A 12,358-nucleotide genomic window follows, 5' to 3' on the forward strand; every position below is an offset into this window, starting at 1 on the left:
GCCTCAGCCTCCCACGTAGCTGGGACTATAGACGCACACTACCATGCCTGGCTAATTTTTGTCTTTTTAGTAGAGTTGGGGTTTCATCATATTGGTTAGGCTGGTCTCAAACTCCTGACCTCAGGTGATCCACCTGCTTTGGCCTCCCGAAGTGCTAGGATTCTTTTTTTTTTTTTTTTTTTTTTTAGACAGGGTATCACTCTTGTTGTCCAGGCTGGAGTGCAATGACGCCATCTCGGTTCACCACAACCTTCGCCTCCCAGGTTCAAGCGATTCTCCTGCCTCAGCCTCCCGAGTAGCTGGGGGTACAGGCATTTGCCACCATGCCCGGCTAATTTTGTATTTTTAGTACAGACAGAGTTTTTCCATGTTGGTCAGGCTGGTCTTGAACTCCTGACCTCAGGTGATCCATCCACTGCAGACTCCCAAAGTGCTGGGATTACAGGAGTGAGCCACCACGTCCAGCCGGGATTCTTTTTAGGAGATGGGGTCTTGCACTGCTGCCCAGGCTGAAGTGCAGTGGTGCAATTATAACTCACTGCAGCCACCAACTCCGAGGCTCAAACGATCTTCCTGCCTCAGCCTCTCAAGTAGCTGGGACTAGTAGTATGTGCCACCATGTCTGGCTAATTTTTTTTTTCTTTTTTGTAGAGGTGGGATCTTGCTTTGTTGCCCAGGCTGGTCTTGAACTCCTCAAGCCATCCTCATGCCTCGGTCTCCCACAATGCTGGGATAGCAGGTGTGAGCTACAGCGCTCCCTGGACAATCCTTTCTCTATTCTCAGAAGGGTTTCTCAGCCCAGCCCCTTTGACATTCAGAGTTCATTTTTTGTGGTTGTGTATGGCGTCGGGGGGGGCTGTCCTGTGTATTGCAGGATGTTGAGCAGTGCTCCCAGCCTCTGTCCAGTAGATACCAGGAGCTCTCCCTCCTGAAGTTATGACAACCAGAACCAACGCAGGTGTTGTGAAATGTCTCCTGGGAGCAAAACTGTCTCCCTGGCTCCCTGAGAAGCACTGTTGTGGGGAGTGGCAAGAGTTAGCTGAGTCTGAAGACTTCTGAGGCACTCAGAATTGAAAAGGGACTGCTGGGGTTTGGAATGGGTCAAGTTTATCTCTTCGAGTAAAATTGTCTCCATGGGCTGGGTGTGGTGTCTCACGCCTGTAATTCCAGCACTTTGGGAGGCCAGGGCAGGTGGATCGCTTGAGCTCAGGAATTCGAGACCAGCCTGGACAACATGGTGAAACCCCATCTCTACGAAAAAAAAATTAGCGTGCGTGGTGGTGGGCGCCTGTAATGCCAGCTACTGGGGGTGCTGAGGTACAAGAATTGCTTGAACCCAGGAGGGCGGAGGTTGCAGTGAGCCGAGATTGTGCCACTGCACTCCAGCCTGGGCAACAGAGTGACCCTATCTCCAAAAAATAAAAAAGTTTTCACATAATTTAGCACTTAATTGTTTGGTGGGTGTGGTGGAAAGAATCATGAGTGCCCAAAGATGCCCATATCCTAATACACAGAGCCTGTTACCTTATATGGCTGTGATTAAGTTAATGATTTTGAGAAGGGGATTGTCCTCGATTATCTGGGTGGGCCCAGTGTCGTCATGGGGCTCTTGTAAGAGGGAAGCAGGAGGGTCAGAGTCAGAGAAGGAGACGTGATGATGTCATGTCAGAAGCAGAAACAAGAAACCAGGCACGGTGGCTCACACCTGTAATCTCACACTTTGGGAGGCTGAGGTGGGCAGATCATTTGAGCCCAGGAGTTCCAGACCAGCCTGGGCAACATAGTGGGACCCCATCTCTATAAAACAATACAAAAATTAGCCAGACATGGTGGTGTGTGCCTGTTGTTCCAGCTACTTGGGAGGCTGAGGTGGAAGGTTTGCTTGAGCTCGGGAGGTCAAGACTGCAGTGAGCTGAGTTTATGCCACTGCACTCCAGCCTGGGCAACAGAGAGAGAACCTGTCTCAAAAAAAAATTTTTTTTAAAAGAGACATTATTTTTTAGAGCATGTGTAGGTTCACAGCAAAATTGAGCAGAAAGCATAGAGTGCTCACATATCCCCTATTCCTCCTCTCCCACCCATAACCCCCCGACTATCAACGCCCTCCATAGAGTGGGTTTGTTACAACTGATGAACCCACATTAACACATCACCATCTCCCCAAGTCCCTAGTTCACATGAGGGTTCACTCTTGATTCTATGGATTTTGACAAATCTATATGGCATGTGTCCACCATTATAGTGTCACATAGAATAGTTTCACCGAAATTTTACCTTTTTTTTTTTTTTTTTTTTTTGAGAAAGGGTCTCACTCTGTTGCCTCAGGCTGGTGCACAGTGGTGTGACTCTTGGCTCACTGCAGCCTGAGACCTCCCAGGCTCAAGTGATCCTCCCACCTCAGCCTGTGGCTACAGGCACACACCATCACACCTGGCTAATTTTTGAATTTTTTGTAGAAACAGGGTTTTGCCAGGCCTGGCGCAGTGGCTCATGCCTGTAATCCAAGCACTTTGGGAGGCCGAGGTGGGCAGATCAGGAGGTCAGGAGTTCGAGACCAGCCTGGCCAACACGGTGAAACCTCGTTTCTACTAAAAATACAAAGAATTGGCTGGGGGTGGTGGTGCACGCCTGTAATCCCAGCTACTTCAGAGGCTGAGACAGGAGCATCACTTAAACCCGGGAGGCGGAAGTTGCAGTGAGCTGAGATCGCGCCATTGCACTCCAGCCTGAGCGACAGAGCAAGACTCCATCTCGAAAAAAAAAAGTTTTGCCATGTTGCCCGGGTTGTTAACCCCTGAGCTCAAGCAATGTGCCCACGTGGTCCTCCCGGAGTCCTGAAATGACAGGTGTGAGCCGCTGTGCTGGGCAAAATTTTGTTTTTTATTTTTTGTGAGACAAAGTCTTGCTTTGTTGCCCAAGCTGGAGTGCAGTGGTGTGATCTTGGCTCACTGCAACCTCTGCCTCCCAGGCTCAAGCAATCCTCCCACTTCAGCCTCCCAAGAAGCTAGGACTACAGGTGTGCACCATCATGCCAGTTAATTTTTGTATTTTTTGTAGAGACAAGGTTTCATCATGTTGCCCAGGCTGGTCTCGAACTCCCAGCCTTAAGGAATCCACCTGCCTCAGTCTCCTGAAGTGCTGAGATTACAAGCGTGAGCCACTGCACCCCAGCAAAATTTTACTTTTAATGAAGACTGTGGACCACAAGAAATGCTAGCGTTGTCGGTATTGGCTCACTCAGTAGGTACCCAGTGTCATTCCCAGACAGCTTCACCTAGCACCTATAACTTTGGCCAGTTGTCTACTAAATTATTTGTTATAAGGAGGAGCAGGCAAGAAAGATCAGTGTAAAAATCACCCCAACTGTATGAAAAATGTTTAAAGCATGCCTCCTTATTGGGATAAATTCCGCAAATCCCCAGCTCCTACTGTAGGGTAGAGGAAAGGAATACACCAGAGAGCAAAAGCCACAGAGCTGTGCCCTCCCAGAACCTCCAATCCAACACAGCATCACACAGAGCTTCAGCAACACTGGCTATGCACAGTCTGCACACCCGGAACAAGCCAGGATTTGCCCGGATAAAACAACACAACTTTCTTATGAGACATTCGAGCTGGGCTTTCAGCTCCTAGCAAAGTCCTATGTCAAACAAGGCCAGTCCAAGCTCCAGGATGCCCGACCCCTGGGCAGGTTTTCTCTCCCAAGGTTTCCTCTTTCTTCCAGTTTGTTGCTTGCCCTGTCAGGGTCTGAGGAAGGATGACAACAGAGAAACCTAGATTCTGGTCCCATGTGGGCATCTGCGGGCAAGTCATAGACACTCTGGACCAGATATCCTCATCTGAAAATAAAGATTTGGCCATGATGGCTTCCAGGGTGTCTGTTAGTCAAGAAATATTCTGGGCCTGGTGTGGTGGCTCACATCTGTAATCCCAGAACTTTGGGAGGCAAAAGCGGGAGGATTGCTTGAGGCCAGGAGTTCAAGACCAGCCTGAGCAACATAGCAAGACCCCCATCTCTACAAAAAATAAAAATTAGCTGGGCATGGTGGCATGTACCTGTAGTCCCAGCTACCCAGGAGGTTGAGATGGGAGGATTGCTTGAGCCTAGAAGCTCAAGGTTACAGTGAGTTATGATTTTGCCACTGCACTCCAGCCTGGGCAGCAGAGCAAGATCCATCCCAGCACTTTGGAAGGCCGAGGTGGGTGGATCGTGAGGTCAGGAGTTCGAGACCAGCCTGGCCAACATGGTGAAACCCTGTCTCTACTAAAAAAATACAAAAATTAGTTGGGCATGGTGGTGGGTGCCTGTAATCCCAGCTACTTGGGAGGCTGAGGCAGGAGAATGGCTTGAACCCGGGAGGCAGAGGTTGCAGTGAGCCGAGATTGTGCCAGTGCACTCCAGCCTGGGCGACAGAGCAAAACTCCATCTCAAAAAAAAAGAAGGAAAGGAGGAGGGAAAGAAGGGAGGAAGGGAAGGGAGGGAGGGAGGGAAGGAAGGGAGGGAGGGAAGGAGAGAAGGAAGGAGGAAAAAGGAAGACAGGAAGGAAGGAAGGGAAGGGAGGGAGAGAGGGAGAGAAGAAAGAAGGAAGGAAGACAGGAAAAGAAGGAAGGAAAATGCTCTCGTTTGGCTGGGTGCGGTGGCTCATGCCTGTAATCCCAGCGCTTTGGGAGGCCAAGGCGGGTGGATCACCTGAGGTTGGGAGTTCGAGACCAGCCTGACCAACATGGAGAAACCCAGTCTGTACTAAAAATACAAAATTAGCTGGGCGTGGTGGCACATGCCTGTAATCCCAGCTACTAGGGAGGCTGAGGCAGGAGAACCACTTGAACCTGGGAGGCAGAGGTTGCAGTGAGCCAAGATCGTGCCATTGCACTCCAGCCCGGGCAACAAGAGCAAAACACCATCTGGAAAAAAAAAAAAAAAAAAAAGAAAATGCTCTGATTCTCACCCAGGTGGAGCCCCTGCAGGACCCATGCTCACCACTGTTTCTATGTCTCTAGTCAACCAAACACCACCAACCCTTAGCTAGTAGCTTCAGATGAATTCCAAATGCCTAGGCAAAAGTTTTAGCCATGGCCCTCTGGCCTTCTAATCCTTCATGGCTTACCAAATTAACAAATTCCAGGCAGAAATGGTCTCTTGAAGTGTGTAGGAATTACTGTGCTGTTTTTGGAGTCTTGCATGAAAGAAACCTCAGGGCTCGGAGACCAGGCTCACGTCCTTTTGTGCCCTGCAGAGGGCGACCTGCTCTTGCAATCGGATTTTCTGTATTGGGAGGGAGTTACTGTGAAGTGTGCCTCCTTTTTATGTGGCTAACCCCCAGGGCTGGGACGGAAGAGGAATTGAACTGGCATAGTAAATTAAAATGCAATTTGAACTTCAATGCGGCCTTTCAAATGAGGCTCTGCTGCGCTCTCCTGACACCCCTCCTCAATTCTTCTCTGGGGTGGCATGGAGGTATCTGATGTTCCTATTTAAATCCCTGAGTTCATACACTGTCCTTATCTGTCATTTCCTCTTTGAAAGGCACTGAGAACTCAATTCAGGGAAAATTGAAAACCTTTCCAGATATTACTGTTTTGAAAGTGGTTTTGCCAAAAAAAATCAGCAAATAAACTCTAGTAAGAGTGAGATTCATTTAGCTCTTGTTGCCTTTGACCTCAGAAGAAAACATCTAACAGGAAGCCTAGAAAGTCACAGTTAAATATATAAATTCATTTTGAACTAAGAGTCTTTTTTTTTTCTTCAGCACTAGAATTCCTGCAGTAGAACAGGTATATAGATATGTATATACATTTTTTTACATCAAAACCACTTAGACCAGGTGCGGTGGCTCATGCCTATAATCCCAGCAATTTGGGAGGCCAAGGCAGGTGGATCACCTGAGGTCAGGAGTTTGAGACCAGCCTGGCCAACATGGTGAAACCCCGTCTCTACTAAAAATACAAAAATTAGCCGGGTGTGGTGGCGCATGCCCGTAATCCCAGCTACTCGAGAGGCTGAGGCAGGAGAATCGCTTGAACCTGGGAGGTGGAGCTTGCAGTGAGCTGAAAATACGCCACTGCACTCCAGCCTGGATGACAGAGCAAGACTCCGTCTCAACAACAACAACAACACTTAATGCTGCCTCAGGTTGCTAAGAGGAGCCTGGAGAGTGGAAAGTTGTGTGCACAGGAGAGACTTTAGTCCACTGTCATTTGTGCCTTTACCATTGTCGTCTTTTCAGTGGCCCTTATTGTTGGGGAGTTTTGCTGCTTGTAGTCATTCAATGACATTTTCCTCTAGCCCTCAGTGACTGCTACAATCCCCTTTTCTTTCTTTCTTTTTTGAGATAGGGTCTTGCTTGTTGTCCAGGCTGGAGTGCACTGGTGCAATCACAGCTCACTGCAGCCTCGATCTCTGTATTAGTCCATTCTCACACTGCTATAAAGAAATACCTGAAACTGTGTAATTTATAAAGAAAACAGGTTTAATTGGCTCACGGTTCTGCAGGCTGTACAGAAGGCATGGCTGGGAAGGCCTCAGGAAACTTACAATCATGGTGGAAGTTGAAGTTCCATATCTGGAGCAGGAGGAAGAGGGGGGGAGGGGCTACATACTTTTAAACAACCAGATCTCATGAAAACTCACTGGCACAACAACAGCCAGGAGGAAGTCCACCCCCATGACCCAATCACCTCACACCAGGCCCCTCCCTCAACACTGGGGATTATAGTTCTACAGGAGATTTGGGTGGGGACAGAAATCCAAACCATATCAACCTCCCAGGCTCAAGCAATTATCCCACCTCAGTCTCCCAAGTTGCTGAGACTGCAGGTGTGCACCACCATGCACAGCTAATTATATATATATATTTTTAAGAAGTGGATTCTCACTATGTTGCCGAGGCTGATCTCGAACTCCTGAGCTCAAGTCATCCTTCTGCCTCGGCTTCTCAAATTGCAAGAATCACACACAAGAGCCATTGAGCCCAGCCCCTTTGCTTTTCTACGTGAACTTAGTATGGGAGTTATCAGGCTGATTCTGGAGGTCATTTGTCCCTCACCTGCATTCAAGGAAGATTCTCCCATCCTCAGTGTTTGCCATCAGAAAGACGTAGCTGCCATCCAACTTAAGCTGCCCTTGCTGGAATTTAGATGAATTTTCCTGTTATCTTTATAGGGTGAGTCGGTTACCCTTCGGTAGTGGGTGAAGTCGTGTCCCCCAGAAAAATATGTCCAAGTCCTAACCATCGGTACTTGTGAACTTAACCTTATTTGGAAATAGGGTCTTTGCAGATGTCATTAAGTTGAGGATCCCCAGAGGAGATCATTCTAGATTCAGAGTACCTACTACATCTAATGACTGGCATCCTTATAAGAGAAAGGAGAGGGAGATTTGAGACACAGAGACACATAGGGAAAGGTGACATGAAGATGAAGGCAGAGGCCAGACATGGCGACTCACACCTATAATCCCAGCACTTTGGGAGGCCAAGGTGGGTGGATCCCTTGAAGCCAGGAGTTTGAAACCAGCCTGGCCAACATGGCAAAACCCCATCTCTACTAAAAATACAAAAATTAGCTGAGTGTGGTGGTGTGCACCTGTAATCCTAGCTACTTGGGAGGCTGAGGCAGGAGAATCACTTGAACCTGGGAGGCGGAGGTTGTGGCAAGCCGAGATCATGCCACTTCACTCCAGCCTGGGTGACAGAGTAAGACTCAGTCTCAAAAAAAAAACAAAGAAAGAAAAAAGAAGGCAGAGATGGGAGCGACGCATCGACAAGCCAAGGAACTCCAGCTATTGCTGGGAGAGGGCGTGGAATGGATTCTTCCTTGGAGGCTCCAGAAGGAACCAGTCCTGCCAACACTTTGATTTCAGATTTCTGGCTTCCAAACTGTGAGAAAATACCTGTCTGGTGTTTTAAGCCACCCAGCTTGTGATAGTTTGTTATGGTGACCCGAGGAAAGTAATACGCCTTCTCTCCAAGGCATTAACATTTGGGCAAGGGTGTGTAATGATTCTCTCATTTTTAACTTCCAGTTAAATAATCCTGTTTTTGAATAATTTATGTTCTAAGACTTCCATTTTTAGATGCTTCCCTTCTGTGTCCCTTTCCCTTGGGCCACTGCAGACTTCCCTTGGCACTTCTTCTCCTCCCAGAGGTCACCTCCCAGCAGGCTCTGCTCCGGGGATGCCTAGTGGGTGGAGGGCTGCCTCTTCCCCCACTTCACTGGGGTGGGCTGCTTACATCTTGAGGCTCAATCACATGCGCCAGAAGCTGCAAAGTCCCAGAAGGCAGATACTGTTTTCTCCTACCTTGTCCTCAGTTTGCTGTTGATTTCCTAAAAATAGACTTTACCTTTTAATAACTTCCTAGCTTGCCGTAATTGCCAGGTGCCATGCTGTTGGATAGATGGGACAGGCAAGAGCTCGGCAGCCACTGTGAGTCCCTCCTGTAGGGGAGGGCAAATGGCAAGGGTTGTCCCAGAGGGCCCCGGAGTGCTTGGCCCAGGTGGGCCCTGCTCTGAAAGGAGAGACTTGGATCCCCTTTGCCCTAACCTGGGGCCAAGCTCTGAAAGGACAGAGGTTCCCTTCTGCTCTGAGCTGCCTCCTCTGGGCTTGCAGGAGAGGGGATAGCAAAGGCTCTACCCAACCTCAGCAGCTGGGGGAGTCCAGAGGCCTCTGGAGTGCTCTGCAGGTGGGCAGCCTGGGGCTCTCCACAGTGTCTCAAGGGACAGCTTCCCCTGGGGCACCACAGTGGGAAGGATGCCAGGCAGAGAAGTTCCCTTTTTCCTCCGGGCTGTGTTGAGAGGTGGTTACTGGAACCACTTACTCTGTTAACAAAAATCAACTGTCTGTCCTTAGGTTATGAAGGGTGGGGGATGGAGGGCGCAGTGTGGGGAGGGAAAGTTGGAGTCGGGGGTGCATAAAGGGAATTGACTTTGCAGTCCCAACTCTTCTTTTCTAGAATCCAAGATTCAGTCTCCCCTTGGATGACAGCGTCTCTCTCTATGTCTAGTTTTGTAGGATGGGGATCCAATTTTATTAAGGTAGAGAGGGCAGGTCCTTGCCATGCAGGAGGCAATCAGGAGGAAATCACTCCAGAGCAGTTGGCATGCTCTCAGGTCCATCTGGCACCTGCCCCAGGGCTGCCTTGCTAGCAGAAACCATTCTGCCCTTAACCTCCGGTACCCTGCCAAGGAGGTCGCCATTCCTGGGGCATCTGCTGCTATTGGGAGCAGGCTTCCTGGCCAGGGGCCAGCTGTGAGGGCCCCTTTTCTAGGAGCAGAGTAGGAAGCCATGCGGTGTGGGCACAGGCTGCCAACATGATGATCCTCTCCCTATGCTGCCGAGAGGGGCCTTGGGGACAGAGAAGCTTGGGTTCACATTACATCCCCCCACTTCTTAGATGTCACCCTGAGCAAAAGGTGTAACTTTTCCAGGCCTCGATTTCACTGCAGCACTCAAGAAATGGCTACTTCATGGGGTTAAGGTGAGCATCATTTAGGGGGTGCTCAAATGGTCCTTTGATTAGGTATAAATAAGGAGTGAGACCACTTTGCACAGAGGAGACCCTCAATAAATTCAGTGAATCAGAAACATCACAATTATCCCCTTCTCCTGAGAGAAGGAGCATGTGGACCAATGCCAGCCAAGATCAAAATGCTGGTCGTCCTTTTTTTTTTTTTTTTTTTCTTTTTTTTTTTTTTCCTTGAGACAGACTCTTGCTTTGTTGCCCAGGCTGGAGTGCAGTGGCATGATCCCCACTCATTGCAACCTCCGCCTCTTGGGTTCAAGCAATTCTCTGGCCTCAGCCTCCAGAGGAGCTAGGACTACAGGTGCATGCCACCACACCCAGCTAATTTTTGTATTTTTAGTAGAGATGGGATTTCACCATATTGACCAGGCTGATCTTGAACTCCTGACGTCAAGTGATCCACCTGCCTGGGCCTCCCAAACCGCTTGGATTACAGGCGTGAGCCACCGTGCCTGGCCATCTTTTATTTATTTATTTATTTATTTATTTATTTATTTTGAGATGGAGTCTCACTCTGTCACCCAGGCTAAAGTGCAGTGGCGTGATCTCAGCTCACTGCAACCTTTGCCTCCCAAGTTCAAGCAGTTCTCTGCCTCAGCCTCCCAAGTAGCTGGGATTACAGGCGCCCGCCACCATGCCCAGCTAATTTTTGTATTTTTAGTAGAGACGGGGTTTCACTATCTTAGCCAGGCTGGTCTTGAACTCCTGAGCTCTTGAACTCAGCTCAAGTGATCCACCCGCCTTGGCCTCCCAAAGTGCTGGGATTACAAGCGTGAGCCACTGCACCTGGCCCATGTTTTCTTTTTTTTTTTCTTTTTCTTTTTTTTTTTGAGATGGAGTCTTGCTCTGTTTCCCAGGCTGGAGTGCAATGGCGCAATCTTGGCTTACTGCAACCTCCACCTCCCGGGTTCAAGCGATTCTCCTGCCTCAGCCTCCTGAGTAGCTGGGATTACAGGCGCCTGCCACCTCGTCCAGCTAATTTTTGTATTTTTTAGTAGAGATGGGGTTTCGCCATGTTGGCCAGGCTGGTCTCGAACTCCTGACCTCAGGTGATCCACCTGCCTCAGCCTCCCATAGTGTTGGGATTACAGGCATGAGCCACCATGCCCGGCCCACCTTTTCCTTTTAAACAATGGATTTTGCCACTTGATCCGGAGCTGGGGTCCTGGAGGCCTGGGTCAGGATGGGAAAGGGGGTGGGGTCAGCCCTGGCTGTGGCAGAGAGGCTCCGAAGCTCTGGACCCGGCAGAGTGGAGTGCGGGAGGCTCTGTTCCTCTTCTGGCACGGGGCCACTGGATGCTGGCCTCCACTCAGCATCACTTCATGGTGACATCAAGCCCGTGATCTTCAAGGCACTTTGTCAGTGTACAGCCAGCAGCATTATGTTGGAGCTGTCCCTCATCTTTGCAATCATCTAGTTCAAGCTCCTCTCTTCTGCAGCTAAAAACGTGGGTGCTCATGCTGAGATCACCCACAAGCACTGCCCAGCTGTCACTTGGGCCTCTGAAGGAGGCCAGTGAGGAGGAGGAGTGTGTGGGGCCACTGGGCCTAGCACCCTCTGGGTATGAGCCTGGGCTTTAGAATGAGGTGGAAGGTGGAGGAGGTGGGTATTGGGAAGCGGCAGGAGGGCTTTTGGGAAACTTGGAATTCCCACTCTCAGTGACGTGTCTTAGGAGCCCCCTGGAACATTTCTATTTCAACTGAGTTGATCTGAGGAACTCTGACCACCATTTTCACCCAGTGGCATTCAAGGTAAGGAAAAGTGAATATTTTTTCTTGTTGTTGTTTGAGACAGGGCTCCAGTCTGTCTCCAGCCTCTGTCACCCAGGCTGGAGTCCAGTGGCACGATCACAGCTCACTGCAGCCTCAACCAACCAGGCTCAAGCAATCCTCCTACCTCAGCCTCCCGAGTAGCTGGGACTAACAGGTAGGCACCATCATGCTCGGCTACTTTTTGTATTTTCTTTTTTATAGAGGTGGGGTTTTGCCATGTTGCCCAGGCTGGTCGCAAACTCCTGGAGTCAAGTGATCTTTCTGCCTCAGCCTCTCAAAGTGTTGGGATTACAGGCGTGAGCCACCATGCCCGGCCATAATTATTTTAAATAGAGTTGAAGTCTCACTGTGTTGCCCAGGCTGGTCTCAAACTCCTGAGCTCAAGTGATCCTCTGGCTTTGGCTTCCCAAAGTACTAGGATTACGGGCATGAGCCAGGGTGCTTTGCCTAATTTTTAATTTTTTTGTGGAGACAGGGTCTTGCTATGTTACTCAGGCGGATCTTGAACTTTTAGCCTCAAGCAATCCTCCTGCCTCAGCCTCCCAAAGCACTGGGTTTACAGGCGTAAGTCACTGCTTTTGGCCTCCTCTAACCTTGATTCTGTATTCCCCTCTCCTGGGTGCCTGTGCACACACACACACACACACATTCACCTGCTTATACATTTGCACATGCGCTTGTACACTTGCACACTCTCCCTCATAAACTTTTTTTTTTTTTTTTTTTTGAGACAGAGTCTTGCTCTTGTCACCCAAGCTGGAGTGCAGTGGCATGATCTTGGCTCACTGCAACCTCTGCCTCCTGGGTTCAAGCGATTCTCCTGCCTCAGCCTCCCGTGTAGCTGGGATTACAGGCATGTGCCACCACGCCCGGCTAATTTTTGTATTTTTAGTAGAGACAGGGTTTCACCATGTTGACCAAGCTGGTCTCAAACTCCTGACCTCAAGTGATCCACGCACCTTGGCCTCCCAAAGTGCTGGGATTACAGGCATGAGCCACCGCGCCGGGCCCCTCATAAAGTCTTGCACACACTCAAACGCTCACCCACCACACCTACACACACCA

Source organism: Pan paniscus, chromosome 19 (genome assembly GCF_029289425.2).
Source record: "Pan paniscus chromosome 19, NHGRI_mPanPan1-v2.0_pri, whole genome shotgun sequence".
In the NCBI taxonomy this organism is placed as follows: Eukaryota; Metazoa; Chordata; class Mammalia; order Primates; family Hominidae; genus Pan; species Pan paniscus.